We start from the raw sequence: 15,020 nt of genomic DNA, 5'->3' as shown, positions 1-15,020 counted from the left end.
GACAGAGTGAGACTCCATAAAAAAAAAAAAAAAAAAAAAAGCCATGTAAAGACCACATTAAGAGCAATAGGTTGTCTATGTTGTGTAAATTCTCTTACAAAAGGAATGAAAAAGAAACAATGTTCTAATGTTATATAAATAGTACTTATAGCTAGGGATAAAGTTTCCAGCAACAGTATCTTGAAGTCAGCAGAGCTCAAAGAAATTAGAGGAAACTGAAGACCTTATAATGTTCTCTTGGAAAAGATTAGCTCAAAAGGCACGTCTGTGACAAGAAGACTGTATGTCATAGAGGCAAGGAGAGTTAGAATGAAATGGCTTCATCAAATGAGAACTTGGGGAAAAAAACAATGTGGCAAATTGGAATTTATATACACACAACCTCTGACCTTTCTAATGTGTGTCATGAAATTAACACATTTTATATTTTAAGTAAAGATCGGACTAATCCACATTGTTAAATTGTCTATGGATTTTCTCATAGGACAGTGTCTTTAATGGCCAGTGTGGCCTAGTTCCCGGGATATGAGGCAGCTTCATGAACAAGGGAGAAGCGGGAAGCGCTCGGGGCACCGTCGGGGCCACTTTGGAATTTTTTGTAAAGTAGTAGGCTGCTCATTTTAGCTAGGGAATACATAGCATTAGTAGTGATCTTTTTTTTTTTTTTTCTTTAAGACAGAGTTTCCTTCTGTCGCCAGGCTGGAATTGGAGTGGCATGATCTCTGCTCACTGCAAGCTCCGCCTCCTGGGTTCACGCCATTCTCCTGCCTCAGCCTCCCAAGTAGCTGGGACTACGGGCGCGAGACACCACACCCAGCTAATTTTTTTTTGTATTTTTAGTAGAGACGGGGTTTCACCATGTTGGCCAGGTGGTCTCGATCGCTTGACCTCGTGATCCGCCCGCCTCGGCCTCCCAAAGTGCTGGGATTACAGGCGTGAGCCACCGCACCTGGCCTGTAATCTTTTAATAATTTATTTCATAGGCTATAAGCAAATAGCTCATTGCTTTACACAAACTAAAATCAACATAACTCTGCCTCTTTTCCAGGTGAAAACCCAAAGCAGGCTGGTTCTTCTTGCCGGCTTCCTCCCAGACCCGTGCCTGGCCGGGGAGGGGCCACACTTGGAGAATTCCTGCTACAGATGGGTCAACATCTGGGAGTGGTGTTTCTCCCAGGACAGAATGAGCTAAAGGAGAGAAACTCTACCTGAGAAAAACAGGAAAAGAGGAAACTTGAGACAACTCAGGGCTTGGGTTCGGTTAGTAGCAAAGAGTTACATCTCTTTGTTTCTCAGGTCGATCAGCTACAGTGTGGCAAATACAAAGCCAAAAAAAAAAAAAAAATTCACTTCTGTGAATTGTGCTGTGATGAACACACCATGCATGCGTCTTTACAGTAGAACAATTAATATTCCTTTGGGTATATGCCCAATAATAGGATTGCTGGGTCGAACGGTAATTCTGCTTTAAGTTCTTTGAGAAATTGCCAAACTGCTTTCCACAATGGCTGAACTAATTTACGTTCCCTTTTCTCTACAACCTTGCCAGCATCTGTTATTTTTTTTTGACTTTTTAATAATAGCCATTCTGACTAGTGTGAGGTGGTATCTCACTGTGGTTTTGATTTGCATTTATCTAATAATTAGTGATGTTGAACATTTTCACATGCTTGTTGGCCACGTGTATGTTTTCTTTTGAACAGTGTCTGTTAATCAAGCTAAATGTCCATTAACGGTAGATTGGATAAAGAAAATGTTGTGCATATACACCATGGAACATTATGCAACCATAAAAAAGGACGAGGTTGTGTCCTTTGCAGCAACATGGATGGACCTGGAGGCCATAATTCTACGAGAACTAACACAGGAACAGAAAACCAAATACCGTGTGTTCTCACTTATAAGTGGGAGCTAAACATTGAGTATACACAGACACAAAGAAGAGAACAACAGACACTAGAGTCTACTTGAGGGTGGAGGAAAGGAGGAGGATGAGGACAGAAAAACTATTGGGTACTATGCCTATTACCTGGGTGGTGAAATAATCTGCACACCAAACCCCTGTGACATGCAATTTACCCATGTAACAAGCCTATACACGTATCCCTGAACCTAAAATAAACCTTAAAAACAAAAACAAAGAAGGAAAAACCCTTGCTTATTGGTGCACTGGGCCTTTTTACCAGTGGAGGCTTTCAACCTGTCTCATCTGGGAGTTATCTGGGAGTCACCTGGGAGGTGAAAATCCTGAGGCCTGGGTCCCCCAGGGATTGGGACCTGAGCAGTAAGCACTTCCATTACTAAGCCTGTCAGTCCACAGGAGTCACCTGCAGCCTCCAGGCCAGAGGGCTGACCACTAGGCTGAGGGGCACGTCTTGTCCTCCAGTTCTACTTGGACTGGGCTGCTGATGGGATCACATGCAACCACCCATGGCTAAGGCAGCCTTTGAGAATCAACTTGAAGACACACTCCCACCCACTCCTGGGGCAGCAGTCTTTAGATCTTTACTTATAGAATTTCTAAAGTGTTTTGAAAGACCATGGCCCTTTTGTACTTTTAAAGCTGATATCTAAACACTTCTATCATACATTTAATTAGTCAAGTAGGGAATCAGCGTAATTTGAATATTGACATTTTAAACAAAATTCACATCATCTTTAAAATGTATCCAATGGAATCTAACTAGCACAGCAATCTGACATCAGCCGCTAGTCGTTTAAAAAGCGTGAAAACCAGCTCTCTGACAGAAATTTTATGGGAATGCTTTTCTCCGTGAACTTGCATTTCTATTCTATGGCCTCTACTGATTTTATCTAAATGTAATATATTAAATATTGACAACGTTGAACTTTATCTGGAGGTTAGGAAATCCTCTTACCCTTTTGTGTTCCAGAAGATGGCTTACTGCAAGGAATGACCTTCCCATGTGATGTAGATGCAAGTCACCGATGGTCCATGTTGACCTAGGACAAGGCCAGTGTGAGGCCTTCCAGGTTTCTATTCTTTGGCCATCAGTGATTAGCTGAGTTGCTCTGCCCACTGATCAATCAGAACAAAAGCCTCATTAACCAAACTTTGGTTAAGCTTCTTTCCTTCCCTGGGCTCCTAAACTTGGACTGCCCTCAGCCTGTGCCTGCAGGCAGCCCCTTCTGAGAACAGGCTGGCCTCAAGTCAAACCTTCTTTGACCATGTGCCTCCCATCCATGTCACTGCCCCAGACTCTGCTCTTCCTAGTTTTGTTTACTCCTGTCTACAAAAGAAAATCCCTTTGTGCCTACCTCTTCAGATACTTGCAGGTCTCATGGTTGGAGAATAACTGCTTCCGATTCCCAATTGTAATTCCCAATTACAATAGTTTCCTTCCCTCTTTGTAACAATATCCTACCCCATTGCAATGGCTTCCCTCCCGGTTTGCAGTAAGTCCTCTTCCTCCATTGAAATAGTCCTCCTGGGCCGGGTGCGGTAGTTCAGGTCTGTAATCCCAGCACTTTGGGAGGCTGAGGTGGGCAGATTACGAGGTGCAGAGATGGAGACCATCCTGGCTAACACGGTGAAACCCCGTCTCTACTAAAAATACAAAACAAAATTAGCCGGGCATGGTGGTGGGTGCCTGTAGTCCCAGCTACTCGGGATGCTGAGGCAGGATTATGGCTTGAACCCAGGAGGCGGACCTTGCAGTGAGCCGAGATCGTGCCACTGCAGTCCAGCCTGGGCAACAGAGCAAGACTCCGTCTCAAAAAAAAAAAAGGAAATAGTCCTCCTCCCCCATTGAAATAGTCCCCCTGTCCCTATTGTAATAATCTCCCTTCCCCATTGCAATGGTCCTCCTGTCCCTATTGAAATAGTCCCCCTGTCCCTATTGTAATAATCTCCCTTCCCCATTGCAATGTTCCTCCTGTCCCTATTGAAATAGTCCCCCTGTCCCTATTGTAATAATCTCCCTTCCCCATTGCAATGGTCCTCCTGTCCCTATTGAAATAGTCCCCCTGTCCCTATTGTAATAATCTCCCTTCCCCATTGCAATAGTCCTCCTGTCCCTATTGAAATAGTCCCCTGTCCCTATTGTAATAATCTCCCTTCCCCATTGCAATGGTCCTCCTCCCCCACTGCAATAGTCCCCTGTCCCTATTGTAATACTCCCTCTTCCCTATTGTAATAGTCCCTTTCTTTCTGTTTGAATATCTTATCCAGTAAAGTTTCTCCTAAGTCCAAACTTATTTAACAATATTTATTTATGTCTTTTTTGGATTAACTTGTCATACTCCCCTAGAAGAAAATGCAAATTTAAAACTGTCTGAGGCATAGGGCCCTGATAACTCCTGAATTGGAGTTATCATCTCAATGATTAATGCACGGCTGGTGACAACAATAAGTATAGCATAGATATTGTTACAATTGTAACTTCTGTGTTTAATAGCATCTACCAGAAAAGGATCTGTTCATGAGGTGGCAGGATTTGAGAACTCATACCCCTCCACACAGACACACCCAGACACAGACACAGACACGGACACACACAGACACAGACACAGACACAGACATGGACACACACAGACACACACAGACACAGACGTGAACAGACACAGACACACACAGACACAGACATGGACAGACGCAGCTCCCAGTCTGAGAGGACTTCACCATCCTGTTGTCCTTGTCACATTTCTTGACCATTCCAGGCACCTGCGTCCTGACAAATGGTTTGATTACAGTAACTCCCTGAAAGACCCGTCAACACTGCAGTGGAAGATATCAATGGACAGCGCTAAGATTCTTCCAAACACCTCGCTTCAAAATCCTCTTCTGGCTGTTCCCACCAATCCTCTGAAGGCCCTAGCCAGGTTCTAATCATGTCCGCCTTCACCTGCCAGGCAGTGAATGTCCTGCCTCAGGCCACCCTTCAAATTGACCATAAATTCCAATATTCCCTTCCCCCTTTGGAGACACTCCCCGAGCTCCATGGGGCTGGGTGCCAGCTGGGCACAGCCTGAGCACAACCAGCTACTTACCGACGTGCAGGGGTAGAAATCCAGTTGACAGGCTGAGCATCCGTGCATGGCAGGGGCAGAAATCCAGTCCACAGGCTGCTCTGAGGTTCCCATTTTGTTTATGCATCTGTGCGTGAATGAGAGAGCTCAGCACCAATTTGGCCTCCGTTCTCTGACGTATCAGTGTAAGTGCTGAGGAAACAAGCTTGCCTTGGACAAGTGGATGGGAACACGGGGACTTTGCAGTCATCCCACTCACTCTGTGAAGTCCTCCCAGGTTACACCCCAGAATTCACGATGAAAGCCACACTTTTAAGTTCCCAGCCCTGCTCCATCATTTACTAGATGTGCAACCTCAGGCAGGCCATTACAGCCTCCTGTGCCTCAGTTTCCCCATTGGTCATCTGGCAATGTCTGCCTTATGGGATGGGGAGGACTCGTGGGTCCTATGGTCAGTAACGATCAATGTGATTTTAATGGTCTCTCAGGGGGCAACGAATGTAGGGCTTTCATCTGCCCTGCTTAAAGCCAAGAACTGGAAACTTTCTGGTTTGCAGGGTCAATACCTAGTCATGGGGTGCTTGCTGTCTCCACACCCCAATCACCTCCTCCCGCTTTTGGGGAGGGGGAGCTGGGTGAGGTCAGGAGGTGGAAGTGGAGGGGGGCTGTGTCCTAAGATGCCTCTCTGGCAGGGTGCTTTGGGTTGGGAGGCCCATTTGTAAAATGAAGATCTAACTATTGATTACCTTAAAACTATCCTCACTCACTGCAAGTACCCTCTCCCCGCCCCCACCTGCTTTAGGGGCTCACCCAAGGATGTTAGACAGGCTATTTCAGGAGCCTGTCTTTCCAGCCCCACCTGCAAACTTTTACTAAGAAATCTTCCTTCACTTCTGGGAGAGCCCCGTCTCAGCTTCGGGTGTGTCTTCTCTGACGGCAACAATAGGACATCTGCATTTAGATACAGTTCTTCTCCCAGGAGCTTGGCCTCCTCCAAGTTCCCTTTGCCCCTCTTCGCAAGGATCTGGGAGATGTGCCTAAAGGATCCTTTCTCTGCTGCAACTTCTAACAGAAGTGCTGGTGGCCTCTTAAAGAGGGTATGGTGGGAGATTGTTTCTTGACCTGTGTTGTCAGAAGCTCATGCATTCAAATCCCAGCCAAGCTGCTTTAAAAAGCATGTGGGGCCAGGCATGTTGACTCACACCTGTAATCCCAGCATTTGCAAGACCAAGGCGGGTGGATCACTTGAGGCTAGAAGTTCGAGACCAGCCCGGCCAACACGGCAAAATTCTGGCTCTACAAAAAATATAAAAATTAGCTGGGCATAATGGTGCGCACCTGTAGTCCCAGCTACTTGGGAGGCTGAGGTGGGAGAATCCCTTTGAACCGGGGAAGCGGAGGTTGTAGTGAGGCCAGATCATGCCCTTGCACTCCAGCCTGGGTGACAGAACAAGACTCCATTAAAAAAGAAAAAAAAGCCAGTTACTTAGCCTCTTTGAGCACATTTGCTGCTTTCTATAAAATAGAGATTCCACAAACCTTGAAGGCTGTAAGGATTCCTTAGGTAAGAGCAGAACCTAGGCTGCAATGGATGCTCAGATAGGTCTCAGGTTGGGAGCTGGGCCACCCACAGAGGAAACAGCTCAGCAACTGTGCACCCATGCCAAAATAAGTCAGCTGCCACTCTCAGGGCCTCTGCTTATTCCTGTCCATCACCGGCCAGGACTCCTGGCACCCCAGAAAAGGAGACAGGTGTCTCCTGTCCGTGCACCCCCAAGAGCCTCTACCCAGCCCTGAGTTCTTGCCAGCTTCCCTGCCAGCAGCCTCCCAGCATGGCCCAGTTCTAACTGCAACTGTTTTTATAAAGCAAATCTGTCGCTCTAGAATAGAAGTGGTCCCCAGGCTGGGGAGTGTTGGGGATGGGGGCCAGGTAGAAAGCAAGTCAGCTTTCCTCTGCCTCAGGCCAGTTTGGTGTTCCCCACTCTCAAAACCCCCTGCCTCACAAAGCTGGGCCTCAGTAGCATTTACCAAGTATTCCCCCACTGTTTTGTCACGCCACCTGGCCTCAGGACCAATTTGCCACCAATTGAAAGTCTGTTTCTTGGATTTCTGTTTTATGCCATTGGTCTGTCTGTTGTTCTCTGAACAGTTCCATACTGTTTTAATTTATGTATTTATGATGAATTACGATACCTAGGAAGATGAATTTTCCTTCTTTAAAACTCTTGGACTTCTGATTTTCATATGAATTTTATAATCAGCTTGGCAAGACACTTGGAAAGCCCTTAGAAACTTTGCTCAAAATGGCATTGCATTTGCAGATTCATTTGGAAAGAACAGAATTGACATCATTATGATATTGAGTCTTTCTGTTTATTAGCATGGTATGTTTTTATTTAAATCAGCTTTAAGTTTTCTCTTGCAGATTTTTTGTTAGATTTAGGGATCAAATAATTTTTGCTGCAATTATATGGAATCCTTTTTTGGATTACATTGTGGGGTGTAAACACCTGCTGCTAATTTTTATATGCTGATTGTGTATCCAAAACCTTGCTAGACTCTCTTGTTAGTGCTAGTAGTCTTGCATTTTCTAGTAGCCAGTTATATCTACTGCATATAATGACAGCTTTTCGTATTCCTCTGTAATTCCTTCCTCCTTTCCTTTCTTCTAAAAAAAAAAAACCTTAGCCACTAAAGTTAACAGAGTTTAATTGAGCAAAGTTTAATTGAGCTTGCAAATGGGGCAGCCTCCCAAGCCAGAGTAGGCTCGGAGACTCCGGCACAGCCACGTGGTGGAAGACAATTTAAGGACAGGAAAAGGAAAGTGACATACAGAAAACAGAAGCGAGGTACAGAAATAGCCACCTTGGTTACAGCTCGGCATTTGTCTTATTTGAACATGGTTCGAACAGTTGGCCACCTTTGATCGGCCAAAACTCAGTGACTGGCACGAGAGTAGGCTATGGTCTGCTTACAACTCCATTTAGGTTATAGTCACCAGGTACAGAGAAACCTTTGGGCTGAACTTAAAATACGTAAGGAGCAGCTTGAGGCTAAACTTGATTTAACCCTTCCTTCCTCCTTTCCTTTCCTTTCTTTTCTTTTCCTTCCTTCCCTCCTTCCCTCCTTTCCCTCCCTCCCTCCCTCCCTTCCTTCCTCTCCTCCAGTTTGTCTCTTTCTTTTTTCTTTCCTTTCCGTTCTTTCTCTTTCTTTCTTTTTTCTTTCTTTTCTTTCCTTTCTTTCCCTTCTTTTCTTTCTTTCTTTCCTCTTTCTTTCTTTTTCTCTCTCTCTCTTTCTTTCTTTCCCTCCCTCCCTCTCTCTCTCCTTTCTTCCTTCTCTTTCTTTCTTTCCCTTCCTTCCTTCCTTCCCTCCTTTCCCTTCCTCCCTGCCTCCCTTTCTTCCTTCCCTCCAGTTTCTTTTCTTGCTTGCTTGCTTGCTTGCTTGCTTGCTAGAATCTAGCACAATATTGACCAGAACTGGTAATAGAGAGCATCTGTAAAGATAGTTTATACAATTAATAGACTTTTGCATTGCTATGATAAATCCTACTTGGTCTTAAGTTTTTTAAATATATACTGCTGGATCTAGTTTGCTGATATTTTATTTATGTATGTAAATAAAATATTTGCATCTAAGTTCATAATTGAGATTAGTATCTAACTTACACTGCTTTCATTTGGTTTTGGTGTTCAGACCCAACATGCTTCAACTTTCTTTTCTAGTCTATGTAACTGTTTGCATAAGATAAGCGTTCTTTGAATTCTTGATAAAAGAAAAAAAATTCTGTAAATTTGGGCTTAGTATCTTTTTAGGCTGTAAGGAGGTATTTGATGCAGATTCAATTTCTTTAGTGGTTGCATTGATTTACTCAGGCTTTTACTTTCTTCTTGAGTTAATTCTGGCGATTTGGTTTTTTTTTTAGAAGTGTACACATTTTGTGCAAGTTTTAAAGTGTACAAATATAAAGTCATGTATATATTTTGTTAAAATGTTTAATCTCTCTTTTTATCTTCCCTATTATTCTTACGTAGTTTGTGCCTTTCCTCTTGTTTCTTTGGTCAGTCTTGATGGGAAATTATCTATTTTATGCTTTTTGTTCATTTCAAGAACCAGTTTGATTGATTCTCTTTATTGTTTTGTAGGTTTCTATTACATTTACTAGCTTGTATAGGGAACTCTATTAATTGTTTCCTTACAAAGTACTTACATACTTTGTAACATGTTATGTAATCAATTTTAATATATGTTACATGTATCCTTTAAAAGATCGTAGATTGCCATTTTATTCTTCTATGGAGTTCTTTATCCCTGCTTATGCCTTTTCCTTTAAAATCTAATAGGGGAGAAAAAGTAATATATTTTTCTCACCCATCGCTAGGTTCACGGCCCAAACCCCTATAACGAAAGACAGATGTAAGAAGAGAAAAGCATACAAAATTATTTAGTGTCAGGTTTATGTCACACGAGAGCCTTCAGAAATAAAGACCCACAGAAGCAGGGAAATGGTGTATTTTTTGTTTTGTTTTGTTTAGAGACGATGTCTTGCACTGTTGCTCAGGCTGGAGTGCATTGGTGCCATCATAGCCCACTGCAGCCTCAGCCTCACATGCTGGGGCTCACGTGATCCACCTCAGCTTGCCCAGTAGCTAGGACCACAGGCATGCACCAGCACACCCAGCTTTTTTTTTTTTTTTTTTTTTTCCTGTAGAGACAGGATTTCACTATATCGCCCAGGCTAGTTTCAAACTCCGGGGCTCAAGCAATCCTCCTGCCTCAGCCTCCCAAAGTGCTGGGACTACAAGTGTGAAGCACCATGCCTGGCTGAAACTGTGTATTTCTATAAACAGTTGTGGAAAAGTATGACAGGGGACAAACAGGGTTTGATCTAATGGTAATACAGTGAAGGTTTATGAAGTTTTTAAAATACGTTTAATGAAGGTTAAGGGAGCTTAGCCAGACCTGTTTGTTCAGATTCTTCTTGGCATCTCTGTGTCCTCCTTCCTTTCTTCCGGGTAGAGGAGGAGTCCTCTGGGATGAGGGTCTTATGACCTATTCCAGGAGAGAAGGAAGGAGGAAGCTCAGAGAGCGAACGTCCTGCTTCTGCGAGATTCTCAGTTTCCTTCACCTTAAAATACTCAGTGTGCCAGGGTGTCCTATTCTGGGGCAGCATATTCTGAGCCCTGGGATTTTATTTGTCTAATTCTCATATGACTACAGCAGCTTTCTTTAGGTTATTGTTCACAAACACATTACCTGGGCTTACGTCTTTTAAACAGCATATGGCTGGATTTTGTTTTTCTATTCAATCTGATCATTCCCATCTTTTGTATGTGATTTACACTTTTTTGTGGTTGCTAATATATTTGGGATTTCTCTAGTTCACCTTCTGATTTCTGACTGAATTTTTTCTTCATTCCCTTTTTCTCTCCTCTTCTACTTTCTGTTGAAGTAATAAAATTTTTGCATTCCCTTTTCTCCCTTCTCCTGCTTTGGAGCTTTATAAGTTTCAATTCCTTTAGAGATGGTCCTTCTTTAATATGCTTAAGTCACCACAAATTTTCTTTAAACTATTAAGAAAATCTGGCTGGGTATGGTGGCTCACGCCTGTAATCCTAGCACTTTGGGAGGCCAAGGCGGGCAGATCAGCTGAGGTCAGGAGTTTGAGACCAGCCTGGCCAACATGGTGAACCCCATCTCTACTAAAAATACAAAAATTAGCCAGGCGTGGTGGCACGCACCTGTAATCCCAGCTACTTGGGAGGCTGAGGCAGGAGAATCGCTTGAACCTGGGAGGTGGAGGTTGCAGTGGGCCAAGATTGCGCCACTGCACTCCGGCCTGGGCAACAAAAGCGAAACTCCATCTCAAAAAAAAAAAAAAAAGAGAAAAGATTAAGAAAATCAGCATTTCTATTCTCCTTCTCAAGGAGACACTCTGACACTCTTAGCCATGCCTCTGCGGACTCCTACTGCTGCTGTCCCCTGCCGCTTGGGTTTAACCATTCTTAACACACTAAATAGGTGTGCGTGGGGGGGTGGGGAGTGGGCGGGTGAGTGGATGTATTAGTTTTGCTTTTCCTATTGCTTCTGCAATAAATTACTACAGATGGAGTGAGCTAAACAATACAGACTTATTATCTTATAGTGTTGCAGGCCAGAAGTCTGACATGGGTCTTGCTGGGCCCAAACCAAGATGCCAATGGGGTTACGTTTCTTTCCAGAGATTCCAAAGGGGACTCTGTTTCCTTGTCTTTTCCATCTTCTACAGGCTGCCCCATCCTCTTTCCTCAAAGCCAGCCGCATCGTGTGTCTCTGACCATTCTTCCATAGTCACACCTCTCTTCTCCTGACCCTGGAAAGGTTAATTTCTGATTATGTTAGACTCATCTAAAAACCCCAGAATAGTCTCCTGTCTCAAAATTCTTAACCTTAATCACATTTGCAAAGTGCTTTTTGCTAAGTAAGGGAACATACTCACAGGTTTTGGGATTTAGGGCCTGGGCATCTTTTGGGGGCCGTTTTTCTGCCTACCACTCTTTCTGCCAAGAGGAAATTTAATTTCCCATTATTTTATCCATTTCTATGTTTACCTTCATTTCTTCAATCACTGGTCTTTTCCTAGCTTTCTTTCTTTCTCTCTTTTTTTTTTTTTTTTGAGACGAAGTCTTGCTCTCTCGCCTGGGCTGGAGTGCAGTGGCGTGATCTCCACTCACTGCAACCTCCGCCTCTGAGGTTCAAGCGATTCTCCTGCCTCAGCCTCCTGAGTAGCTGGGATTACAGGCATGCACCACAACGCCCAGCTAATTTTGTATTTTTAGTAGAGACAGGGTTTCGCCATGTTGGCCAGGCTGGTCTCGAACTCCTGATCTCAGGTGATCTGCCTACCTCGGCCACCCAGAGTGCTGGGATTACAGGCATGAGCCACTGTGATCAGCCCTTCCTAGTTTCAATTTGCTTCTTACTCAACGACTTATATTAATATCCCTTTAATGGGAGACAGTAAGTGGGAAAGCGACTAATTTTTTATTATCTGAAAATACTTTTATTTCCACTCCACTCTTGAATCAACTATTGCTGGGTATAAGATTCCACTGGGTGGGTTTTTCTGCTCAGTGCTTTGAAGCTCTTCCTCTTTCCGGTGTCTGCTTCTGGTGATCCAAGTTTGCTGACTGCTAACATTTGTTCCTGAATCCATCTGCTCCCTCTGGTGGTCTTGGGATTTCCCCACCGTCCATAATGTTCTGAAGAATCACTGCAGCATCCCTCATCAGACCTCGGTTTGTTTCAGATGGTTAGCACTTGGAGGTCCCTTGGGTGTCACAGACAGAGTGAGAGCCCTCACTGGTGGACTGTGAGGACAGTGACAACGTGGCCTGGGTGGATCACCACCGCTTGCTTTGAATATGAAATTGTTTTACTTGATAGGTAAGTGATTTTTAACCCCGGGAAAGTCTTTGAAGAAACATAGAAATTATAGTTGAATTTACCATGAAATCAATGAAGTTGAAGCTTCAGGCCCTTTAACAGCGTGTGCCCCTTCGGAGTCCCTGGAGCTCACTTCATAGTCATGAATGTGTGTTCTTTCTCTTAAAGAGAGCCCCGAAATTGTACAAGCTGCAGGCCCCAAAAAGGGTGAATTTTATCAAATCCCCAACAAAGACAATGAAAAAACAAGAGAACCAACACTTAAAAAATTAAGTTAAGGAATAACCTGTGTAAATTAGGGGTTTAAAATGTTTGTAATATTTCAGACAGTTTGGACTACTTGAGAATATAGCAAATTGGACTTGTGATTGCAACCTAGTGCGTTTTTGAGGCATTAATTTAGATCTTTGCTATCAAGCTGAAAACAGACCTCTTCTGTTTCTTGAAACAATACTAAACTATTTAAGAGAGCTTACACATAACCACATTTATAAATGAATGCTATTAAAATTACACATGTACTTGAAAAAGTTTTGTTAGACAACTGAAGTACTTAAAATGAAACTAAAAATATTTAAAAATGATAAATGCAATTCAAAACATTTGAGAACATTTAATAAACAAAAATTGTAAAGCCCCTTTTCTGAGTAATTATCAAAATTCTCCAGATTTCTAAGTAGAACAAGAGGAATTAAACATGAAAGCCTAAGGAAAAACCATGTTTTAAAATTTGTAGCTGTTGAAACATCAAATATATTTTTTTAAAAAGTCATTGCAAATCGTCTTTCCTATGCATAAAAGATACTCCGGGGGCATCATGAAATCCAAACAGAGAAATAGAAGTTATCTCTGTGAGCGGACTTCACATACCTATTTTAAAATCTATGTCAGATTTTCTGTAAAATTAATTTTCCTGGAAAGAATGCCTATTTTTTTTTAATTGAAGTCAAGCATGGTGGCTCATGCCTGTAATCCCTGCACTTTGGGAGGCTGAAGTGTGAGGACTGCTTGAGCCTAAGGGTTTGAGACTAGCCTGGGCAACATAGTGAGACCTCATTTCTATAAAAAAATAACAAATTGGCCAGGTGCAGTGGCTCAAGCCTGTAATCCCAGCACTTTGGGAGGCCAAGGTGGGCAGATCACGAAGTCAAGAGATGGAGACCATCCTGGCCAACATGGTGAAACCCTGTCTCTACTACAAATACAAAAATTGGTATTTGTATTGAGGCAGGAGGATCCCTTGAGCAAAGGGGTTGGAATCCAGCCTAGGCAATATAGTGAGAACCCATCTCAATTATTTACTTATTTATTTATTGAGATGGAGTCTCACTCGTTGCCAGGCGGGAGTGAAGTGGCACGATCTTGGCTTACTGCAACCTCTGCCTCCTGGGTTCAAGCGATTCTCCTGCCTCAGCCTCCCGAGTAGCTGGGACTACAGGTGCGTGCCACCACACCCAGCTAAGATGCATATTCTAATGATGGCTTTTCTCATCTGTGGCCTGCATTGGCATTTGTTCTGGAGTTGTGGTGCCCCACCCCATTTGAGGAGTGCCATCTCCTTATGCAATTTCTTTTCTCTCTGTGGATTTCTGTGACTGCCTCCCCCTGCCTGCTGGTCTCCGTCCAGGACCAGGTCTCACCGTGACATTCGCAACCCCTGCCTAGAAGTCAGCGGAGTGTCCCTGGCCCAGCATCTCAGTTTTTCCCATCCTGCTGAGACACCTTCTTGTCCCCAGGCCTGCTGGGGACCAGTTTGCTACAAACATTTCAGGAGGGAGGTCTGCAGCAGTCTCATTTCAACCTGCACTCCCAGAGTCTGATTCTGACCCTGACTCCTTGTCTCTCTGGATGCCCTCTTGGCCCCATGACCCCTAGACCCAAACCACGCCGGACCCCTGGGGCAGGAGCCCTTCTTCAGCTGGTGGCTGCAATGTCCCTCGCTGCTGCTGCTAAGCGTTTCTGTTCCATTTCTGCCCCACAAAAGGTGTCCATCTGGATTTTCAGTAGTTTGTTTTTTTTTCTAGCTTGCATTGTGTTCATTGGACAGTGATTATCTAGGCAATGGAAGTAAAACTAATAAAAGTTTAATAAGAGGTTAATAAAATGTTCCCAGTGGGCTGATCGCTAGCAAGGTGGCAGACAGAAAACCAAGTGAGGAATTCTCTTCTCGTCGTGTCCACAGCAAATGAGAAATTGCATGCTAAATGCCTTGGTAACAACCAGATCTGTTTTCCAGTCTGTGTCTTCTTGTTTTCTCCTTATATAGATTATCTCTCTGTGTGTTTTGAGACAAACAAATATGTGAAGCACCAGTCACGGTACCAGATTTTAAACTATTTCCAAACATATCTGTTCCGTTATTATCAGAAAACAATTCAGAACGCTCATGGGGAAGGAGGGACATTCCCAGCCTTACTCTCACTTGACCCCCAGCAGCAGTGGCTTCCTGGGCCCCACTCTGCGATGCACGATTTTCCCAAGTTCCCAGGCCCTGACCTGTATGAGTCCAGGTTCCCAGGCCCCCACTTGTATGGAGCGGCAATAACAAATCCCACAGGTGGGGAGCTTCAACGTACATTTATTGGTTCAAAGTCCTGGAGGCTGAAAAT

The 15,020-nt window shown here is 43.8% G+C and overlaps 1 non-coding gene across 1 annotated transcript; it reads right to left on the bottom strand.

Annotated features, from left to right (window-relative positions):
• Nucleotides 1–14,512: 14,512 nt before the first annotated feature.
• LOC112438125 (small nucleolar RNA SNORA32) lies at nt 14,513–14,633 on the bottom strand. Its single transcript, XR_003026605.1, has one exon. It is a non-coding gene; the product is annotated as a small nucleolar RNA SNORA32 (small nucleolar RNA).
• Between the last annotated feature and the right edge of the window lie 387 nt (nt 14,634–15,020).

This window comes from Pan paniscus, chromosome 22, assembly GCF_029289425.2.
Source record: "Pan paniscus chromosome 22, NHGRI_mPanPan1-v2.0_pri, whole genome shotgun sequence".
NCBI classification, from domain to species: Eukaryota; Metazoa; Chordata; class Mammalia; order Primates; family Hominidae; genus Pan; species Pan paniscus.
The sequence above is the reverse complement of the archived record's forward strand: the minus strand, read 5'-3'. Positions and strand labels throughout refer to the sequence as shown.